We start from the raw sequence: 18,997 nt of genomic DNA, 5'->3' as shown, positions 1-18,997 counted from the left end.
TATGTGTAGCAAAAAAAGGTCAAATTTTTGCTTGTTTTTTTGAGTGGGTGTTATTAGAATAGATTGAGTACATCTTAAGGAGCTTGAATCTCATTTTTGGGATGATTTGGTGAAGTTTTGAGGTGATTTGAATTGAAAATTCGAAGTAAAAACTGAACATGAACAAAAATATGTGTATCATTTGTGCATCACATATGTATCACATGTATAGCCATTTATACATGTGTATGAGATACATGCGTGATACATGTTTGATAATGTGTCGCTCAAGAATGTTTTGAACTCAATTTAATTACGAATTTTGATACAAAACCAGTCCAAATCACCTCCTCAAATTTTGTATATTGACTTATCTATATGTTTTCAATGAATTCCAACTATACCCATTGAAAAAGTTCCTTTTTTTGCTTAGATTTTTGGAATATTGTATTTATTTTTTTTGTATTTCATCACCTTATTTGCTACCTCATCCATGAAATTTCCTTTTCGTCTTGCATCTAATGTCTCTAATCACGCTTAAAAATATGGAAGGAGATTTTTGCATGTGATTCTTTGAGAGAAAGAACTTTTATTTATTTGGTTTTTCAATTTTTTTATGTGCTTGGCTCGTTTTGGTAAGTCTATGACTAATGGTTGGAAGTTGATAAGTTGACACTTATTTGGGATATTTGTGTAAGTTTCTCTAATATTTTTAATTTTCACTTGAAGATGAATTTTGAAAAATTTTAAAAATTTGAAAATTTTGAAGAAACTGTTTTTCAAAATTTTCACTCAGATCTCTCACAAAAATTCAAAAACAACCCAAAATTATATTCATGTTCAAACATAACCCTAATTTAAATATCATTTTCACTTGAAAAAAAATTATTTTCTTTAAAAAAATTACAATTCTTATGTCGAAACACCTACTAAGAAGGGTGAAGTTCCTAACTAAGTAATGATAAATAAAATAGGGGATTTTCAGAAATCACTTTGAGGCTATTTACGCGGCGCAACAAAACGTGTGTTGCTAGTAGCTTATATTTTCTGTAATCGTGCGCGCGCTTAAGGCTATATTCATTATATTCGTTCGCGCAACGAATACAGCATGTGTCTACTGTATTCGTTCGCGCAACTAATACAACTTGTATCACTGTATTCATTTGCGCAACGAATACAATCAAAAGCGAAATACAAAAATACATGGGTGTGTATATGGATATAAATATTGAGAAATACATTTTATATATAAACCAGAATACATATGATCCATACATTGAGTTATACGTACAACCTATGAAAAACCGAATACAATCAATACCGCCTATGAAAGACTGGATACATGCTAGAAAAATGCATTCAGTGAAAATCAGAATATAATTATCAAATAGCTCAATTATACATTGTATCAAAAAGCAACAACATCGATAATAAAGTAAAATACAATCAAATACAACTACATTCTCAAACATATACTATATGAAAAAATATCAAAAATAGAATTGTTAAGTCATTACTACTGCAACATGATCAGAAAATATATTGTATTAGACTGTATTCAAAATATAATTTTTCATGTTCGAAATCAACGAGTCATGAAGAGAAACCATAGACACCGGAATCTAGAATTATACAATGATACAAACAATAAAAAATATATTGTATGCAAGTTGTATTCACTTGTATAATAGAATTTAAGTTGTATCCAAATTAAAAAAAAATCAGGTCGGAAGACAATTCAGATCTGTGAAAATAAGAGAATCTCATATCTCAAATGGAGAAGATGATTCAGATCACTACGGAGAATTCCGAAGCAAGAGTATCTTCTCGAACATAAATTGATCTGCGATGTTGAAATTTGATAGCGATTTATGTGAGTAATTGTTGGAGAATAACTAAAACATTTAGTCGGGTAATTCAATGATGATTTTATCGCCAGCGGTTCCATTTCCGATTGTATCTCCACCGGGGGCGATAAAATTGCTCAATATGATGTCTCATTAACTTCAGAAGAGAAATTAGAGAATTCATATAGATTAGGGACATGAATCGGCAGTTTAGAGGAAGTAAAAATGGAAGAAACATTGGTGGCGGCGGCAATAATATCATTGACGGAACCAGAAGTTGAAGAAGGAGTCAAATCTCCAGGAAGATAAATGAGGGTCTTGTCCAAGATAGGGTTAGAAATCCCCTTAGAGAGGGTATTTGCTATAAATCCAAAGCGTAGTTATGAATTATAACTACTTTAAATTGTATTTATGTATTGCAAATATAGTGTATAAGCTAGTTATGGGGTGTAAAATATACAACAAAATATGATTATAAAATAATATACATGTTAGACAAAGATGTATCCAAAGAATCTAGGGGAGTGAGAGATTTTATTTCTCTTAATATGTATTGAATAAACCGTTTTGGCTCCATATTTTTTAGAATAAGGAAAGCAACTGCGAGGTCTTTTAGAAAGTTGTTGCAAGACTTTTTTGGAGTTGCTTGTAAGTTGACTACATGGGCTACTTGCAAGCTGCTGCAAGACTTTTCTGGAGTTGTGTGCAAGCTACTTGCATGAGCTACTTGCAATATGCCTACATGAACCACTTGGAATTAGTAAATTAATTGCAAGCTACTTCAGGAAGTTGTAGGATTAAAATAGACATCCACAATACAAGGTATTCATAATACTCCCCCTTGGATGTCCGTGTGCCTCGTTAAAGTTTACTTGGAAAAACCTTGTGGGAAAAAAATTCTAGTAGAGGAGAAAAGTACACATATCTAGTAATACGCATTATTAGCCGCCTCATTAAGAACCATACCAGGAAAATTCAGTGGGATAAAATTTTGGTTAAGAGAAAAAAAAAAGAGTACAAGACATATTTTATTCCTTCTAATTAAAGCATTACCAAAATCCTCGTATATGATACAACATATCTTGTATACCAACTTATCTAATATTGAGGGTTGGTCGTGCCTTTATGATCAGATTTGCCAAACTATCTTTTGTACAAACGAGTTGAACATCTATATTATATTTTTCTTTTTAAAATGAGGATCTTATTAATTTTTGATATTGCACAATTGGATTTTACAAAAACTTGTACCATTTCTAGCCAACTATGCACATCTAGTTAGAATTATTCCAACTATTTACATTTTCTCAGAATAACCACATAGCATTTTCTCCATTCAACTTCTTCAAAAAATAAACATAGCAACTATATACAGTAAAAAGACATGGCAGTATGTCACTCAATGTAACGACCCGGCAGGCAATTTTGAGCAATTGCACTTCACTCGGTAGTTTGGGGGCATGAGTAGATCCGTGTGATGTATTATGACTTATGTGGACCGTCGGTTTTGGTTTTCAGGTTACTCGGAATTGATTTAGAAGAATAAATTTCATGATTGAAGCTTTAAAGCTGGAAGAGTTGACCAAGTTTGAATTTTGTGAATTTAACCCCGGAATGGAGTTTCGATGGTTCCTTTACATCCGGATGGTGATTTTGAACCTAGCCATATGCTCGGATTTTGCATTTGGATATTTCTAGAAGGATTCGGCACTAATTGGCGAAAGTTGGAAATTTGAAGGTTTGGCAAGTTCATAAGTTTGACCGAGAGTTGACTTTGATGATATTGGGTTCAAATTGTGGTTCTGGGAATAATAGCTTCGTTATGTCATCTGGGGCTTCTGTGCAAAATTTGAGTTTATTTCGGTTTGATTTGATATGTTTAGGCGAGAGTTTTGGAAGTTAAAAGTTCAAGTTCATTTATGTTTGATTTGCGGTGTGATTCATCGTTTCGAAGATGTTATGCATTATTTGGGGCCTTGAATAAGTTTGTACTGTGTTATGGGACATGTTGGTATATTTGGACGGGGTCCCGATGGCTCGTATAAGTTTCGGACAAGGTCTAGATTAGTTGTCGCACGTTGCAATTAGCTGAGCTAGGCTGCTGGTTCTGGCGTGACTGCACCGATGGAGCCATGGGCGCAGGAGCGGAGCCGCAAAAGCGGCAATGGCATCGCAAAAATAGAGACTGTGCTAGGGGAACGAGACTATAAATGCGGAGTTTTCTTCGCATCTGCGAAGGCGCAAATGCAGTGCATGAGGGCGTAGAAGCGAGAGGCATTGCATGTGCGTGAAGTTTGTTCGCACTTGCATTTGCACATAAGCGGAGATTTTTTGTAGGTGTGATGGGTTGGTTTGCAGTGCTATTCCGTAGGAGCGAGATCTTTTTATGCACGACCGAGTCCGCAGAAGCAGAAATTTGTTCGCAAATGCGATAACCGCTGGGCAGAACCTATAATTCAAGGTTTTTGGTTTCTTTCTTCATTTCCGGATTTTGGAGCTCGGTTTGGGCGACCTTTGAGAGGAATTTCACCACACGAATTGGGGAAAGTATTCTTAACTTGGTTTTGATTATATTTCATGAATCTATTCTTGTTTTTGGCTTTTGGCAGATGAATTCAAAAGAGAAATTGGGGGGTTTTGTCTAAAGTTTCATAAAGTGAATTTTTGAGTTTTGAACATCGATTCGGAGTTGGATTTGAGTGAAACTAGTATGGTTGGACTCGTAATTGAATGGGTCCTCGGATTTTGTGAGTTTCATCAGGTTCCGAGGTCCGGGCTTGAATTTGACTTTTTGGTTGACTTCGAAATTTTGATTAAAGAGTCGACCTTTATCATTTAAAATTATTTCCTTAGGTATTATTTGATGTATTTGAGTTGCTTTTGGCTAGTTTTGAGTCGTTCGAAGATTTATGCGCGCGAAATGGAATTTCTAGAGTATTGGTTGGCTTGCTCGGTATTGAATTCGGCTTGTTTGAGGTAAGAATCCTATCTAAACTTAGTTGAGACACTAGTTGCCTGAATTATTGTGATAGCCAAGCGTTATGGGTGCGCATATGTGTGGGGTTTGAGCCTACGGGCGAGCACCGGGGTATTTATCCATGCTCGGGGCAGTGCTTAGGCTATTATACACCTAGAGTTGACTGTTAAGCGTTAAGCTATGATGTATTTCATATTTGTATCATTGTTGTGAACTATTTGATCCATGTTTGAGGTTACGAAGCGGCTAGATCGTTGAATAGAACTTGGTAATTGCTAGTTCTATGACAAATTGCCGATTTGAGTTACGATAGTTGCACATGCCTACACTTTAGCATGTAATATACCAGTCTAGAAGCGTGAAATCTGATATTTTAACCATCATATACATATGTTCTTGTATACTTGCTTTCGTGCGATATGATTTGGACTGTTGTGCTTGTGACCACGTTGGGCGGATTGATACTATAGCACGTGAGTTGTTTGTGCAACACGTGAGTTGTCCGTGCGAATTCAAACATTGATACTATAGCACATGAGTTGTCTTTGCAACATGTGAGTTGTCCGTGTCGATCCTGACACTGATACTATAGCACGTGAGTTGTGTGAGTTATCCATGCAATACGTGAGTTGTCAGTGCAAATCCAAATATTGTAGCACGTGAATTGTCTATGTAGCACGTGAGTTATCCGTTCAGATTCAGATATTGGTACTATAGCACGCGAGTTGTCCGTGCAGTTGATATTGATGTGAGATCTAGGAGAGTTGGTTACATTTCATGATTTTATACTTATTTATATCATTAAATTAGTGAACTCAATGGAAGAAAATGAGAAATATTGTAAAACCTTTCAAAATGTAAAATAAGAATTGGAGGAGCAATTCGATATCGAAAATCTTTCTTCTTTACTTGAAAATCCCTTAACCGATTACCTGATTTACTTGCATATCTCCCTTATATGCTGGATTGTTGACTGAGAAGAACACTTTAAGACCAAGAATTATGAGCATCAAAATGGTTTTACTTGAGATTGTTCCCGATTTGATCATATACATGTTCTATAGTTGTTGGAAATATTGAACTGCACAGGTGTTAGTGAGTATCATCTATAGTTCTTATTTCTTTTATCTCGCTGAGGTTAGTTAGGATTCTTATTGAGTACATATAGTCGATTGTACTCATACTATACTTCTGCACCTTGCGTGCAGATACTTGTGTTGATATTGTACGGTGAAGGCTGATATTGAAGATATACCTGCATTCCAGTTATGGCTATCACTTGTTCTTGGTAGCATTAGATTCAGATTCTGTTCATTTGATTTCAAACAGATTTTATAATTATTTTAATTCAGTTTTGTAAAAATATAAGTCTTAGTGGCTCATGACTTGTACTATTAGTCATTGGGAATTCTTTGTATAAAAGTTCAATTTTATTATCATTATTGCCCTCAGTAAATCTCTTTTGAATTGGATTATTGTTAAATTGGCTTACCTAGCGGGTGAGATTAGGTGTCATCACGACTAATTGGATTTTGGATAGTGACAAGTTGGTATCGGAGCTCTAGGTTCATAGGTTCTATGAGTTATGAGCAAGTGTCTAGTAGAGTCTTGTGGATCGGTGTGACAACGTCCATACCTATCTTCAAGAGGCTACAGGGTATTCAGAATAAATTTTCCATCTTTCTTTTCTTATCGTGCAACATTGATTCAGCTTTAAACGTAACTCCTTGAACTCCTTCCACGTGTCGGTATGTGAATGTGAGCGCTCAGTATCAGTTGTACATTGACGGCTTGTGTAATTCCATAGATGAGGTGCGAGTTGTATTTTCTGTATTTTGGTGATGGGGCAATTTAAAAGACTTAAGGCTAGTCTTGGACCGCAACTTAGACTTGGTAGTTTCAAGTTGTGTGAGCATGTGCTTTTGGATTTCTATATCCAGTAGTATCCCTATGAGTGGAATTTATGGCATGATGAATGGTTTGGTAGCTATAAGACGAGTATGATATGACTGTAGAATGTGTTCAGATGGATTAAATGTGATGAGAAGAGTGTGCTTGAGATGTAAAAAGGACTATTGGGTGCTTGATTTCTGTCTTGATGTGACGTATAGTCTCGAGTTATGAGTGTGTTACAAGATTTTTCATGTCGTTTAGTTATGGAACGAAGTAGATTTTCATGTCTTGTTGTGAGTTCGGACTCAGGAAGATTAAGTGATGGCATAGTAGTTGTGGTTGTGAAGGGTTATAAAGAGATGTCAGTTTGAAACTAAGCAGGTGGGTTATCACCCGCATGGTAATCTACGGATGTGTGACCCTTATGATATTATGTGGAAGATTTCTTTCTTATCAATAGTTTATGCTTGTGCGATTTGAGTTTGGATCGGTTGTAATAGTTGACCTGACCGTCAGGAGGATGAATGCGAGCTTAGCAAGTGATTTGAAGTATTATATGGTTTATATTACATGAGTTTATGCAGGATTGAGTTGAATCTCACCGCGATATTATGGCAGTAATAGAGTATGGGCATTGTGAGTTATCAAGTGTTTTGATCAATGACTTTGAGCCAAGTGGGGGAGTTTGCTATCGACGAGTTGATTACACGGTTATGTGTTGTATTGGTTTCGGTTTGAGGTATACTTGTGAATCAGTTATGACCTGCAGAGGTTGAGATCGAGAATGACTCGAGTAAGCAATTTTCTGGATGCGGGTTGTATTACACTTTATGGGTACATGGAAATCATGGAATGATTTGATTTGTTATTCATGACGGATGTAGTGCGCATGGAGTAGGGATTTACTTGGTGTCGTTAAGGCGGGGTTACTTATTTGGGTGTTTTCATGCTAATAGGGCACAATTCGTTCGACCCGTTTGAGGTGGTGCAATTGAGATTTGAGCAGAGTGGATAACTCTCGAGAAGGCTCTAATGGATTCAAGATTTATGTGTAGCAATTGAGAATTCTTCGGATTTGTATATGGCTAGAATCTGAGATTTACATTGGATGGTGTCGAGACTCGCAGTATTTCTATATCATTATGGATTCTACATGTCAGTATCAGGAAGGTAAAGTTAACGGCTTTAGATTCATGGAAGGTCTATTCAGAGTAGGTGTCTCAATTGTGGTACTTTTGGGGTGCTTAAGAAGGAATACACCGACTTATGGGCCTTAGGGCAGTATGGTTTTATGCTAGGGTCTTGTGTGGTGAGTTTTGGTTGAGGATCGTGGTATTATGGCGAGAAGAAGTATCAACTTGAAGGCAATTCAGAAGAAACTCAGAGAAGTAGGACAACTTGATAGTAGGTTGGATCAGCACAATAATGGATATGATCGGTTCTTTGGGTATTTATGATGTGGTGAGTCTCTACAGGTGTTTTGTGGCAATGCTCTTAGATTTTTGGTGACCTGTGTGGCTTGGTTGAGTTAGAGAGATTTAGTTATGATAGTTTGGTTATGTGCAAATGGGTTTCAAAGAGTTTTTGATGGTTTCTATCATGATTTGAGATGGATATTTCCTACCGGCCTGAGGAACATGTTGTGTATTGTAATTTTCTCCTGGATGATATCAAATGGAGGGTTTCCGACGGACCGGGTATGTATTCTTCTTGTGATAGCTTATATGAGTCCACCAAACTATAGAGCACCTAATCTTTTATGAGTTTCTACTGAGAATACTTATAAAGCAGTAAGTAAAAGAGAAAAGGAATTTTTACGTGGAAAAATCCCACACAAGGGGACAAAAACCACGACCTACATTTTTAAGCTTTCAACTTCACTAACTTGTAATCTCACTATTATAATACACTTTGTAATAACTCTATTACAAAGATTTCAACTTAACTAACTTGTGATACTCTTACCACAAGCCACTTTGTGACTCTCTAGCTACAAAGGCTTTAAACTTATGACTAAACATAGTCACAACATAAACTCAGAAAGTTTACGAATTTTGGGTTTCCTAAAACATAGCTTCTAAGAAAGCAAGATAGAAGTTACAATGAAGAACAAATAATAAGATTACAACTCAACTACGGATACACATAGACTCATTGTAAAACTGATCTTTTAGTGAAGTTGCCTTCTTGTTCTTGACACACCAGTGACTTCAATGCCGGATGAACACCTTAATGCTTGAGAGATTATCACTGAATGTACAAGTGAATATGTTGTTCCTTGTACCAGGTTGTTATACTACAAAAAACATCACAATGGTGATGTCAATTCTTGCTACACGCTTCTTCTCAATGAGAAGTGACTGATGCACTGTCGCGTGTACAATTGTGGATAGTCATTTTCTGCAGTTGTGTTCCAGCTGTATAGTTGACTTGTACTTCTGTCAGAGAACCCTAAGGGACTAGGTCCCTGTTGTGTTCTTCCTTGTGGTTGTTCACTCATTTGCTGGAGATCAAACTGGACATTGTTCATTTGAAATGTATACCAGGTGGGTCAGATTCTCTATCTGGTTCTTGACAATAAGTTTGTTAGATCATCAAAACATAAGAAGCATAAGGCAAAGAGATTGAAAATCCATCGATTTCCCCCTTTTTGAGGATGGCAAACTTAGGCATTGATACTATTTGTTTAGAGCAGAAATAACTAGATAAGGTACCCGAAACTACACAAGTTCCCCCTGACTTTTTGCTTTTGATTCCCCCTTAATCAGATCCCCTATATTTGCATCAAGTTTCTACACAAGTTCCCCCTAACCATTTCCCCCTTTTGGTATCATTAAAAAGATACACAAGCAGGCAATCAGCATAAAGAAGTCTAACATAGCCAACTCATACCACATATGTGCACACAATATGACAGAAAAGAGAAGACAGAGGAAAACAACTTTGTACAGCCACAAAGAGAGCTGTTGCATTTATATTAACAATGAACTAAGCAAAACAGGAGCAGTAATGGTGAAATACAACATGCCAGCAGAAAAAGAAACAAAAAGAAAACAACAAACACAAAACATTAGAGCAAAAGATAGCTGGTCACTGAGAGGATCCTAGGGGGCACTAGGAGAGGGAGGCTTGGAAGAGGAGGCAGCAATGGTTTTGAGAACCAGGTCCAGTCGGGCATTTGCAGACAGTTGTTCTTCAAGCAGTTTTGTGTGAAGCTTATAATTTTCCTTTGTCAGGCGGGCAACTTCTGCATTAACGGAATCGGATCCTTTAACTGCTTGACTAAGCTGAGTTTCCAATATGGCATTTTGAGACCTCAACCTTCTGATCTCTTCAGAAGCTGCATTTTGAGCATTAATCAGCTGAGAAATGGTTGATATGCTTCCACTAACTCTTTCTACGCACTCACATTCTTCTAGAGTGGTTTTAGAGAAGGTTTGCTTGCGTGTGCCCACTCTGGGATTACTCAAGGGGACCTTGTAAAATCTGAACACTTGAGTGAGGAGAAAGTCATATGGTAGCCCATGATTCCCATCTTTAAAGTTTGCCACCTTTTGCATATGATCTATTATGATTGCTAGCAGGTTGATTGGGACAAACTCATCAAGCGCCTCTATTTTTGCATAAAGCGCAACCTTCTGATCTCTTCAGAAGCTGCATTTTGAGCATTGATCAGCTGAGAAATGGTTGATATGCTTCCACTAACTCTTTCTACGCACTCACATTCTTCTAGAGTAGTTTTAGAGAAGGTTTGCTTGCGTGTGCCCACTCTGGGATTACTCAAGGGGACCTTGTAAAATCTGAACACTTGAGTGAGGAGAAAGCCATATGGTAGCCCATGATTCCCACCTTTAAAGTTTGCCACCTTTTGCATATGATCTATTATGATTGCTGGCAGGTTGATTGGGACAAATTCATCAAGCGCCTCCATTAAGACCATATCCGATTTTATAGCAACAGACCGCCTCTCAGAACGAGGTAAGAGCACCCTATTGACCAGTTCAAAAAGAAGTTGATACTCAGGAAGTAATACCTTCTTATGCACCTGTTCCCCCTGCTGAATAACTTGCTCTTTCATGATAGGTCTCCTAAAGTTGACACTACAGACACTTTTGACTGAGAACATTCCTTCACATGGAATTTTGAGAACCTTTCCCAATGCTGAAGCATCGAGTACAATGTCTACTCCATTTACTAGAGCACAAATCTGATCCCCCTCAACAGTGAAGAGAGATGCATAGAAATTTTGTACCGCATCTTCGTACACCAGAGGCATGCTCCCTTGAAACAAGTGCTCCCATTTCTGAAATTCCACTATCTCCAGAATTTGTCTCATACCGGCCATATCTGAAATTGGTGGGTCAAATATACGACCCCACAAGACTTTCTGAGTTCTTAATCTCTCCTGCCAAAGACCACTATCACTGGGCATGGTCCTCAGAGAACCAGGTTCCCTTACAATTTCCCCTGTTCATTTTTTAGAACCTTCAACAGACCTTTCTTTCCAACTTACTAGCCCCACAATATCATTTTTAGACATGGATTGCTCAACTAGACTCTTCTTAGACTTGTTGTTGCCCTTCACGGATGCACCATTTTGTTTCTCAATAGCTTCATCGGAAGCTTCATCCATAGACTTTTGAGCTTTTATAGATTGTTTCACTAAGGACCTAGGTTCCTTTAGAGCCTTTTGTCAACCCCACCTACTGGAACGCTCTTGTCAGTAACAAATTCCCTTGATTCATCAACCTCTTTTTCCTTGTCTTGACACTCCTCCTACTTTTTGCAATGTAGACTCAAAGACCTCTTTCTGCTGCGACCTGATAGTGGGTGACTTAGAGGAGGATTCTAAGATCTTAGGATGATCAGGAGGTGCAGGAGTAGGTTTTCCTGGAAGAGAATTAGGTTCTTCAGCAGGTTTTTTGGGAACGTCTCATGAGCCAAAGACTCGAGGAGTACTATGGTTCTTACATCGCGTAGGATTGAGTTTCTTCCCCTGATACTCAGACAGGAGATATGTTCCTTCATTCATCAGACTCTCAGCAGCGATGGCCATGATGTTATGCGCTGCTTCCTTTTCTAGTGACTCTGTGAGAGTCACTAAGTCCAAAATAGAGGAGTTCAGATATTGATCAGGATCATCCTCAGAGACCTCTGACACTTGAGAGGTAAAACCTCCTGAGTGTTCTTTTATAAGATTAGAGGAATGACAAGACATAGGGTTTTCAATACATAGAAGGGAAATATGGTTTGTCAGAAAAAGAAAAACTATAGGAAAAGAGGAGGAACCAGGTGTGGATACAGTAGTGTTGGAAGGAGTGCAATAGTGAATTTCTGGGGATGATTTTAAGGATGATAAGGAAGTGGGAGTGGTGTTAATGGTGAGAGAAGGAAGCGATCATTCGATTGCCATTATAGGATTATTTGGTAGGTAAGTAGAGTGAGAGAAAGAGATAAAGAGAGATCACAGATATACAGAAGAGATGAAGGTTCATAACTTGTTATGAAGGAGAAAGAGATTTTTATTGGAAGAAGGGCTAATGATGAGAAGAGAGAGAAATGGGTTCTGAATAGTTCTAAAAACGACGGTAGGTTTGTGGGAAAACGTTATCGTGTAGAGGGGATGAAGGGATTTGAAAGACAAGACATGACATGCAAACTTTGAAAAGTCGGATGATGTGGCAGTTGAGTTAATTTTGTTAACCTTTTGAGAAGACATACAGAACAGGCACATTACTACTAACCTGTGGTACAGGAACCTGATGCCCGAACAATTTTTTTTGAAAAAAAAATAAAAAAATTTGTAGCTCTTCTTTCGCAGTTCATAACTGTACCTGTAGCTTCTATGATCGTCATGCGTGTTTACCTGCAACAGTATCGATGTGAGTAAGGCTTGGCCAGAAAACACTTTAGCTAATTTTACCTAAAGTGTTTTACATAGACAACTGATGGAGAATCAGGTTCTCCATAAGATTTTAAAAACCCTAGTTTCACATTGTTTCTTCCAAAATGTTCCCTACTCAAGGCTTTGGTGAAGATATCTGGAATTTTCTCTTCTGTGCTGCAAGACTTTCCACAGATCAACTCTTTCTCCACATTGACCCTCAGAAGATAATGCTAGACCTCAATGTTCTTGGTCCTCTTGTTTTGGACTGGATAGAGAAGTTATACCATCAGAAAATACCCCAAAATCCTCCTGCTTAATTCATAGGGTTTGAGCACAACAGGATGTTGCCGCTGCATATTCTACTTCAGTTGTTGACAAATCCATTGAGTTTTGCTTCTTTGTGCCCCAAGAGATGAGACATGATCATGGCAAGTGAACCATTCTAGAAGTGTTTTTCCTATCCACAAGATAACCTGCATAGTTAACATCAGCATACCCAATAAGGTTAAAACTGTCACCTGAGGGGTAATACAGGACCAGCTCATGTATTCTCTTAAGGTATCTCAAACTTCTTTTGGCAGCCTTCAAGTAGGATTCCTTGGGATTTAATTTTGGATTCTATTCTCGAGTGGAAATTCAAAAGGGACTAGGGATTTTTTTTTAAATTTTTTATTCTTGTCTAAATCCAGAATGAGAGGGAGTGATTATGTTATCAGGTAAATGAGAGCTTTTGTGTTTCCAGTTTGGGACTGAGGTTTGATTGGTTAAGGAACTTGGTAGGTTAATTGGATTTCCCTGCACTCCTTGTTATGTTACTTGTGGAGTGCCTTGCACTGCATCTCCACTCTTTCTTCAACTTCAGTGGTAGTAATTGAAGTACCAGGTTCCTTGTGAGAAGTGGAAGAGGATGTTGCATTGTCGTTTACCTGTCTCCTTTATCTTACTCATCATACCAGCCTTCCCATTTGAAACCTCAGATATTTCCCAGGGACCAGAGATGGTTCATTATATTGATCGTCATTGTTTCCTCCTTTGTTAGAGGAAGGTGTCTCGTTGAATAGCACATGAACACTTCCTTCCACCTAGTGTGCCCTTTTGTTGTAGACTTATGGCCTTTGCTTTGTGTGGAGTATCCCAGAAGGATTCCTTCATTGCCGTTTGCATTAAACTTTCCAAGATGGTCCTTCCCGTTGTTGATAACATGACATTTTCATTCAAAAGGTTCTCAGATGAGTTGTCTTTGGTTTTATTCCATTTGGCAGCTCATAGTGGGTTTTGTTTAGGAGGAACCTGATCATACACTTGTTCACCAAGTAGCAAGCATTGTTTATTGCTTTTGCCCAGAAATTTTGGCAATTCCACTGTCGATGAGCATTGTCCATGCCATGTCTTCCAGAGTTATGTTCTTTCTTTCAGCAACACCATTTTGTTGTGGAGTCCTTGGTGCTGAGAAGTTGTGTGTAATTCCATTTTTGTTACAAGTTCATCAAATTTGGCGTCGTCAAATTCTGTCCCGTGGTCATATCTGATGTATACTACCTTAAATTTTATCTTCACTTGGATCTTCTTGACAAAGACCATAAATACCTCGAAAGTCTAATCCTTTGTTCTAAGAACCAGTGTCCAGGTGAATATTGAATTTGGCAGACCACGAACCAGGTCCTTCTGAATTAATTTATTCAGAAGTGAGAAGCTTGCATGCCCAATCTTTCATGCCAAAGTTCTGCATCATCATCAACTGACTTCAAGCATCTCATATCACCAGCTTGTAGAGATTCAAAGTCAGCAACGTAGATGTTCTTATTTATTATGGCCACTAAGACCATTTTGCCAGTTACCAGATTGGTAACTGTGCACACTTTTGATAAGAAGTCTACTTTGTTCCCTTTATCACAGATTTGAGAAACACTTAGGAGACTGTACTTCAGGTCATCCATATAATACACATTCTCAATTGAGTGTCAAAAAAATTTTCCACCCCTTTTTTTTAAAAGGATACATTCCCTTCCTGTAGGGATTTTAGTGAGAAGAAATCCATGGTGCTTCCAGTCACGTGCTTTGAGCATCCACTGTCCATGGTCCATTATAGTCTGTTTCCTCTCACTATTCCCTGCACATGCAAATTATAGGTTAGATTTAGGAACCCAAACTAGTTTGGGTCCCTTGTTATGATAAAAGGGATGGATAAGGGCTTTTCTAGTCCATGCAGGCAACATTCGTTTCTTGCGAGCGGTACCTGGTCCCTTGTTAGTAGTCACTTTTTAGTAAACACTTTGTTTTTCTGAACAGATCGAATCTTGTCCTGGCAATTTTCTTTAAAGTGTCCATTGTTCCCATAGTGGGTACACAACTAGTTATCAGGAACAATGACGTACTTGCTGTGAGGGTTGTAAGGAGTTTTCTCCCTTTGGAACCGGATTCCCTGCCTGTTTCCACTATTGTTGAAATACATGGCAGTGACGGTATCTGAGGACCAGGTCCACTTTAGAGTTTTCTCAAGATCAATTTTTACTTTCTCCAATTCAGCTTAAAGTTGCCGATTTTCTCAAGTTCACCACATAGACTAGTTTTCACATTAGTTAATTCCTTTTCAAGCTTGATGTGTGTCACACTGGCTACTTCCTTTCCTTTCCCAAGACTCACAGTCCTATGTTCTCTATTGAGTCCCTCAATGGTTTCTTCCAGGTCAGTGATTATCACTAGAAAAATCATTCCTCTCATTTTCTACACTAGTTATTTTTTTATTCATAACTTCCTTTTCTTTTTCAAGATTAGCTATGGTCTCATTTAGGTCCATTATACAGACCACCAAATCATCTATAGATTATTTAGCTTCTCATAGTTCTATGGTCAGGATCTCCTTATCATTATCAAAGCTATAATAAGCATCAATTAGTACATTTGCTAATGACCTTAACTTCTTAGAAGAGTAGGATTTTAGATTTCTCTGAACATTCCTGAAATTTACCTTATCATCTTCATCTTCTTCATCATCATCAGACTGAGCCATCAACGGAAACAGTGAGTCATACTTCGTTGCTTCAGTTTCCACTGCTATCATGGAGTTGTTTATGCATTTGGTTCCCTTTCTGATTCACTAGAGGAGTCTTCCCAAGCAGCAAGAGCCTGCTTCACAATATTGTCAGCTATACTTTTTCGACTGAATCGTTTGTCTGGAACCAAGTTCCTTTTTGCTGCTTTGTCAGGGTTTTGTTTGTATTGCTCCTATTTTACAAGTGGACAGTCTTTGATGAAATGCCCTGGCTTTCCGCACCTGTGACAGAGATCATTGTTCCTTGCCTTACTTGACTGCCCCTCTTTGGTATACCACAATTCCTTCGAACCATCTTTTGAAATCTTTTAGTAAGATAGGCCAGATCACTATCTTCTTCATTTGAGTCACTGCTTTCAGCCTTGAGTACCAGGTTCTTTTCCTTCTTTGGCTCTCTCTTTTCATTGTCTTTCTTTCTTTTCATCTTGTATGTCTTCAGATTACTAATCAGCTCATCCATGGTTAGAGTTTGTAGATCTTTAGCTTCAGTGATGACATTTACCTTACTTTCCCAAGAACCAAGTATAACACTGAGGATTTTCCTTACAAGCTTGTTTCTGGGAATAACATCTCCAAGTGAATGAAGCTTATTTATTATGGATGTAAATCTGGTGTGCATATCCTGTATAGACTCATCATCCTTCATCCTGAAGAGCTCATACTCTGTGGTGAGCATGTCAATCTTAGACTGTTTAACCTGAGTAGTTCCTTCGTGTGTGGTTTGCAACGCTTCCCATATTTCTTTGGTAGTATCACAAGCTGAGACTCTGTTGTACTCATTGGGTCCTATACCACATACCAAGATTTTCTTGGCGCGATAGTTCTTTTCTACGACTTTTCTGTCAATATTACTGTACTCCTTTCTGTCTTTCGGCACCATTGGTCCTGTTTCTTCAAGCTTCTTCATAGGAACATGCGGACCATCACAGATGATGTCCCACAGTTCTGAATCTTCATCCATTATAAAATCGTGCATGCGAGTCTTCCACCAGTCGTAGTACTGACCATTGAATCTAGGAGGTCTGTAGGTTGATTGTCCTTCCTCAAAGTTGGGTGGAGCAGCCATTGAGATCCTTTTTAGGTGTTAACCTTTTAGAAAGAACCCGCTCTCATACCAATTGATAGCTTATATAAGTCCACCAAACTATAGAGCACCTGATCCTTTATAAGTTTCTACTGAGAATACTTATAAAGCAGCAAGTAAAAGAGACAAGGAATTTTTACGTGGAAAAATCCCATACAAGGGGACAAAAACCACGACCTACACTTGTAGGCTTTCAACTTCACTAACTTGTAATCTCACTATTACAGTCCACTTTGTAATAACTCTATTACAAAGACTTCAACTTAACTAACTTGTGATACTCTTACCATGAGCCACTTTGTGACTCTCTAGTTACAAAGGCTTTAAACTTATGACTAAATCTAGTCACAACATAAACTCAAAAAGTTTACAGATTTTGGGTTTCCTAAAACATAGCTTCTAAGAAAGCAAGATAGAAGTTACAGTGAAGAACAAATAACAAGATTACAACTCTACTACGGATACATATAGACTCATTGTGAAACTGATCCTTTAGTGGAGTTGTCTTCTTATTCTTGACACCAGTGAATTCAATACCGGATGAACACCTTAATGTTTGAGAGAATATCACTGAATGTACAAGTGAATATGTTGTGCCTTGTACCAGGTTATTATACTACAAAAGACATCACAATGGTGATGTCAATTCTTGGTACACGCTTCTTCCCAATGAGAAGTGACTGCTGCACTTTCTACTGTACTATCACATGTACAGTTGCAGACAGTCACTTTTTGCAGTTGCGTTCCAGCTGTATAGTTGACTTGTACTTTTGTCAGAGAACCCTAAAAGACTAGGTCCCTATTGTGTTCTTCCTTGTGGTTGTTCACTCATTTGCTGGAGATCAAATTGGACATTGTTCATTTGAAATGTATACCAGGTGGGTCAGGTTCTCTATATGGTTCTTGACAATAAGTTTGTTAGATCATCAAAACATAAGAAACATAAGGCAAATACATTGAAAACCCATCAGCTTGTGACTCAGAGTTGATTATGAGATTCTCGTACTTTTCATATGATGGCATGATAGATGAGGTGTGGTTTAAGATGGGGCTTTGAATGTGCAAGGATACGATTCAATTCCAAAAGGAAGATCATGAGTTTATGTAGCATAACGATTTCGGATACTGGTACTAATTGGCATTACTTGAGTAGAGTGTACATTCATAAGTTGCACTGCGTTTTGACTTACGGATGCGTCATTGTTATTGCAGTACTTGCCTGGTTGATCGACTGCTAATATTCCGATTTTGCTATATGGCACGGAAGAATTATAGAAGTATTCCTCGTGGGATGATTGTGTATGAGAGATATGTTAGACATTCAACCGGTGGAGTTGGGATCAGATATGGTGATTCGTGTGTTCTATGGATTTGGAGACTGGGAGTTCTTAAAAGTAGGTTGTTTCGTGGTTGTGGACTGTGAAGATGTGGCCAAAGCTAGCCAGATGATAGTATGTGTTATGGTTAGGTCATTATAGACTTTCGGAGGTTAATTTGTTGATGACCAGGGTTAATTTAGGGGATCATTGGTAGGCCTAATGAGGATGTGTATTCTACACTGGGTCGAATTAGTTGACTCCGTACTGTTATTGTTAAGGGTTTTGCCATTCGACTAGAATTAATCTCATTCGTATCTAGTATGTTTTATGCGTTACTCTTCTATACTATGAGGGGTGGTGATTTGTTGGTTATATTCACCCCCGATGCGGTTCTGTTTGGGCCTTGTAACAGAATTAGAGCGAGATGGTTATTGGGGTATTGAATGGTTGATTGCGCCTTGGTTATGTTCTTTATATACTGTGGTATATTGTGGTATTTGATTCTCAAAGGTTATGGTCATACGCTTCATGTATTTGATGTTGAATTGCATGTAGTTGTTGATTTTGAGCATGGTGGCTTGAGGTGTTACATCTAGACCGGTGTTTGGAAAGGTCACACATTGCAACAAAGTTATGTTGGGTATTGATCCTTTGTGTTAGATTCGTGTGTCTTGGTTCTACTATGTATGATGGGCTCATAGCATTGCATTTGTGGTGGTACTTGTTGAACCCCCAAGATGGTTCTCTCGTTTGAATCATCTTCCATGTTTGAGTACATTTGAATTGTTGCTTATTGGTGCACGGATTGCACAGTTTGTGACTTTAGGTTGTATTGGTGTGGCATGTCGATGAAATAGTTGTGTTTGATGAGGTAAGGTCATTGGACCTAGAATGGATGCTATCGGATTTGACTATGGTATGCTTGGAAGAATAATATCGGAAGTCGGCTTAGGACTTGG

Source organism: Nicotiana sylvestris, chromosome 6 (genome assembly GCF_000393655.2).
Source record: "Nicotiana sylvestris chromosome 6, ASM39365v2, whole genome shotgun sequence".
Taxonomy (NCBI): domain Eukaryota; kingdom Viridiplantae; phylum Streptophyta; class Magnoliopsida; order Solanales; family Solanaceae; genus Nicotiana; species Nicotiana sylvestris.
The sequence above is the reverse complement of the archived record's forward strand: the minus strand, read 5'-3'. Positions refer to the sequence as shown.